Below are 5,982 nucleotides of genomic sequence, written 5' to 3'. Positions count from 1 at the left end.
ATGTTCGGACATGCCCACAGAGGGTCGTCTGAAACAATATGGGTGTTCTATTTCTCAGGCTGCATCCTCCAAGGACCTGCCTACTTGTGACCCCTGCAGGGGAGGTCACAGGGGGGCCAGTAATTTGCAGAGAGGGCAATGGCCCCATTTGCCCCCATTTAGATTAACCACTGTTGTGTTTGTTGCACATTTTGATGGGATGATGACAGAGGAGAGGGACTAATATATATCCAGATATTTTAAAAAACTGTTATGGCCCCTGTACTGAAAACACATCAAAAATGTAAATTTAAGTATGCACTTTTTTCTTTGCGGGAAGTATATTTTACCATGATTTAAGGAATAAGTAAGGCGTAAGACATTTGCAGAGAGATTAAGATGATTTAAGTTTAATCTAAGAAAAAAACAAAAAAATTATCTTATTTCAAATGCATAGTGATGTTACTTTTTGATTCCATCCCTTTGTCAGCTTATTTACCAGCTCAAAATAAGGGCTAATACACTTATTTTAAGAATATGGTTCTAAAACAATTTTTTATATGTGATGATAGAAGACACTGATTTAACACTTGGACCAATTTAATATTTTGCCAAGACAATTCACTTTAACTCTTATAAATAAATTACATTCAGCTTTAAGATCCTTACTAAGAACGGATCACAGTTTTTATTGGCTAGATCTGTGTGCAACCTCTGTTTTGTGGCTTACTTATTATACTAAACATGCTTGCCTTGTTTTCTTTGTATGTGTGTGTGTTATTTCTTTGTTCTGTACCCAATAAAAAAAATAATAAAAAACACTGGCACTTCCATATAAAAAAAATATAATAAAAAACGCTGGCACTCCCATATAAACAAAAAATATAATAAAAAAAAACACTGGCCCCAACCCTTACCCCGTGGTGAATTTACTCTAAAACCGCCACTGATTTGTTGGGTTTTTGTAACAGAATCAAGGGCACTTTGTTCTTTCTGCAACCCACTATTCAGCAGGCAGCAGTCTCAGCCATTCACACACTACAGCTCTGGCTGACGTTCCCCCTAAACTATCAGCAGATACTCACACTACTGGCAGCTCATGTCAACAACAGAGTCCTGTTATCACCAGACTTGACAGCGGCCCGGAGATTTCCTAATTTAGGCTATGTTATAAGTTAATTAGTAAGAGTGACAATATTGCACTTTAATATCCAACATAATCAGGATCTAGGTTTCTGGATTTTCCTCTTTTCATTTCTAATCAGCACATTCTTTTTTTTTTTACCCGCAATAAAAAAAAAACTTTGTTAAGCATGAATATTCGACTTCATTTTAAAGCAATTTTGACACAAGCCATTATTACATTGTTAGAGTTAAGGATAGACCTTGAAATGTTGAATTTTGAAAAAACACTGCTTAAGGGGGTTTAAATTGGTATAAAAAGACTGTAAATGACACACAAACAGACATTGACTACAGTTCTTGTCGTTTTCAAGTGTGAACTGGAAAGGGAACTGGACAGATAAAATGTGAAACGCCTCTGCTACAAATAGAGGACAATGAGACTTATAGCAGCTTCAAAGTAGTACATAAAAACTTAGAAACTTAAGGAGAAACGGAATCAAAAATGAACAAAATTGAGTCATTACATACCATCAAGCAGGAGAATGTCTAGTACAGGGGTAACCAACCTTTTCACAGATGAGGGCTCATTCCAGGGTACTGATATATAGAAAGGGCTACACTAACCAATACAAGGGTTAGTGTTCACCTAAACTTCATACATTATAAACATGTTTTTATTGTTTCTTTTAATTTCAAATTTTCTTTTAGACATTTTCATTTTGGAATCTATAAATGCTCAAATGCCATAGACCGGAGGTTTTCAACAGGGGGTCCGTGACCCCTAGGGGGTGCACAGAAGTACTGCATGGGGATTGTGAAAGTTTTATACTCCCTGTTATTTTTTCCACTAATTGAAATGCCTTTTAAATACAAATTTACATGAATTCACACATTTAGCGACACACAGGAGCTCTTTCAAGCTGGGCACCATTTCATTCACAACACCTGTCCCATCAACGAGGAATCAGAATCACAAATACTTTAATAATCTCAGGGTGAAAGTACTTTCGTTACATGACTCCATCTGTAATGGAGTGACTATAGGACCAGTTTCATATAGCCTAACACAATTTCAAACAAGATATTTAATTAGGAGGTCCCTGCTCCATCTCGCCATCAGTTTGGGGGTCCTTGGCCTGGAAAACATTGAAGACCCCTGCCATAGACAATTAATACGATGAGTCTTTATAAATGATTTTTTTAAAGAAGAGCAACAGAATACTATGACATTTCAAACTTAACTCATTAGCGAGTTGTTGTGTTTTAAGAAGACTCTGAGGGCACCCCATGTGGTCCTTGCAGGCACCGTGTTGGTTACCCCTGGTCTAGACTCTAGTGGGTTTTGAATATGAGCACTGTCATGTGTAAAAGTCCTGCGCAACAGTCCCTGCCAGAGCTTTGACCGTTGCTATGGTGACAACAGCTTCCTGTTCTGGTTGTAGGAGGGAAGGTCATCTCAAGTTGTAGTGAGATGGAGTAGCTACTGATTGTAAAGGCTCTCAGACTCTTCTTGTATAGCGTTGCCTGCTAAACCGGCTATCTAGTTTGCTACTACCTTGGCAACATAGGGCAAACTGTAATTCTTTTAGCTTTATTGACGCAGAGTTGTTTCAACACAGCAGTTAGTAGCGTGCAAAATGAATTTAAGATAAATTGCAATAAGGTCAGGTTTGCTCTACAGTTGGGTTGTAATATGTTTTGCTAAAATCTGCCATGCTGAAAGACACGTGCCACACGATACTGCTAGGTATAGCAAAGTAGCAGCGGTCGGCACTGCCGACAAGTTGTTGTCATATTCATGTTTTAATTTCTGTAGCTTGTAGAGCACCACATGGATGATTAAAAAGGGCAGCAATTCTTACCTTGCTGGTAATAATTAGCACTATATTTAGCCCTTAGCATAGTTAACTGATTAATAATTGTAAAATCCTGGACCTGACTTCATCTACTGGACTCTTCTGTGTCTGAGAAATTGTATTGTTAAAATGTTGATATGTTTCGGCCCAACATTATCAAAATCTAGGATTTTACAAATGATCTCAACAGATGGCCTAAATACTGGTTATTACAAAGCTGCCAAACTGACAGTTGTTGAAGCTCTGAAATTACATGTTTAATAATGAAGTACTGCTATGGTGTAATGGCCTACACTGTCATGAAAAAGACTGCAGAAATGTCACACCCTCCACTAAGAAAAAGCTTTAACAACTTCAATACACAAATGTTTCCAGATCAAGGGCCACTTCTTGACATCTTTCTCCTGTCAAGCCTCTCCTGATCCAGACACAACATCAGAAGGGTCTAAATGGGCTAAAGCAAACATGTTAGTGGAACACCATTACTTTAGTGAGTAACTAATACTCTCAATAAAGTAACTTTTGTTAGAGCTACCATGTGGTCTTGTTGTCATTTCATTTTTTTGGTTTTAATCAATAAAAAATTGTAAAAAAAAAACAATTCTGTATCGCGGACGATGAAAGAAGAATGGTATGGCTGAGTTCCGCTGGTTGTTTATTAACAAATAGAGTAAAGAAAGTGCAATTTAAAATTATCCACAGGCTTCAGATTACACAACTGTTATCAAATAAATTTGAGCCTAATTTAACAAATGCAATATCTCTGATGGAACATACTGTCATTGTATTTTGATTTTTCCTTTTCTTAAAAGCCTCTGGAGAAATATATGTGAAAAAGTTCTGAACTGTTGGGACAAGATCTAGATTGTATTCTATTGTCTTCAATCCTTAGTTTGCACTCCGGTCTTAATCTTACACCTCATAGGTTAAGACTGCTCCATGGACTCTTATTTAGTATCAGATGATGCATTCTACTTGAGTGGATCTCTGGAAAGCCTTCTAAACTCTCACAGTGTTTACAAAGTATAATGGACTACAATGGTTTTTCAAATTCACCCTGTCCAGAAAAGCCTCTATGGACTTATCTGGAAAAATATACCTACAAAATTTGATTTGTAAATGTATTTCTTTCATTGTCTTTGTCAGCATTGTGGGAGTGTTTGTTTTGTTTCTGTCTTTGACTTATGTTTTCTAAAACTCAATAAATATATTGTTAAAAAAATATGATCTGCATTTCGTAAGATAGATAAAAAAAATACTTTGTGTTTGAATTTTTATTTTTGTAAAACACCAAACTTGAGATTTAAAGATGGTAATGTGTGCAACTTGTCCCCCATTTTTTGTTTTAAAAGAACTAATTACTTTTATTTGCAAGTAATCAGCAAAGTAAATGAGTTCATTTTTGAAATGAAATAACTATTAACTGTATCTAGTTATTATTTTCTGTTAAGTAGCACAACAGTAGTGGTCAGAAGTCCTCTTCTACGTCAAATAAAAAAATTTGCATTTTATTAAAACAGATAAAGGTCCCTTAGTCAGTAGGTCAGGTAATATGAGGTGAAATAGCAGACAGGGAAAAATATTTTGTTTTGCCATTTATTGTCATTTTTAAGCTTTTCACTCTAAAAGAAAAGGTCCTTTCTCTTCTCTTTCTCATCTGCCTGCATGTTCTCTAGATAAGTGATCATAACTGCCACACTATTACAAACTACAGCTGGCAGGCATAAAAAACGTACTTTCATTGTATTTCCTGCCCTCATCGTGGCCTAAGCATCTGTTCTAAATGAAAGCTGGTCTCCTACATGTATAGATACAGGGTTTACTGAGAATAAATCTATCCATTGATCCATTAGATATTTATCAGTGAGAAGACACACATAGTCTGAGGGCACAGGACAGGTATTTTAAATGACCAGCAGGTGTCGCAGTGCGACCCTATCTGGCCACAATATTCTACCACACTGGTTTTCATGGTCAATAAATGGAACATTTAAGAATCAGATGGTTTTGTGTGGAACTTTATTTTTGTTGGGAAATATTTTTTCTGCCAATTATTTAGGCATATATCTGGAAGAAAAACTGCCAAGACAAAGCATTGCAGTTAGAGGTGAGGTGAATCCCTGCATTCCCATCCACTGGCCTAAAAAGTTTGAACCTGTTTGAACTTACAACATGAGATAATATTCTTATGTGCATAAATGCTGAAAGGAAATAATGCAAATTCAATGCTAACAGACTGAACCTGCCGGGGCAGAGTGTGTTGATTCTGCTCTGGATGGAGGTCAGCGGTTTGTCGAGTGTTTGTCAGGGGGAACTGGGGTCAAGAAGTTGCATTGCTTGGTGTGCTGTTGTAGAGTTTTTGTTACTGTTTTAAATCATTGTTCTCTTTTTTTTTTATAAATTATGCTAAATGGAAGAATTTTTGAAACTGTGATGTTAATCCGGATTACCGTTTGGGTATGTTGTATGGATTCAGTGCCATTGGTTCCATGAAATCAGATCACTTATGTCGGCCTATCTCCAGTGGGTTTAACTTGCCACCATTTAAATCCACATTCGAATCAGAATTATATATATTGTCATTATAAAGGTACAATGAGATTTTCTAGTGCACAAAAACTTACAGTTGACTATAAAAGAAAACCGGTATAAAACTAATAAAAGAGTTAAGAAATAAACAGAACACACATTTATCAGCTGCAACTAGTCATATCTAGATCGATGAGAGGATGTAGGCTGGAGTGTCTTTCTGATCCTCCTGTCTTTTTTTCTTGCTTTCTATGCCTCATAAAACTGTTGTTACCTCAAAGACCCTAAGGAGATTTAGAAAAAGAGTTAATATGCCTGTTATCTCTTTTATATATATATATATATATATATATATATATATATATATATATATATATATATATATATATATACATATATTAAGTATCTTAAACTACATTGTGGAAAATTTAAATATTTTATTGTGAACAAAAAGTTATATCTGAAAGGTAACGTCTTTTTACTTCCAGCACAG

Source organism: Cyprinodon variegatus, unplaced genomic scaffold, assembly GCF_000732505.1.
Source record: "Cyprinodon variegatus isolate N-32 unplaced genomic scaffold, C_variegatus-1.0 Scaffold434, whole genome shotgun sequence".
In the NCBI taxonomy this organism is placed as follows: Eukaryota; Metazoa; Chordata; class Actinopteri; order Cyprinodontiformes; family Cyprinodontidae; genus Cyprinodon; species Cyprinodon variegatus.
This window is presented reverse-complemented; position numbering follows the sequence as displayed.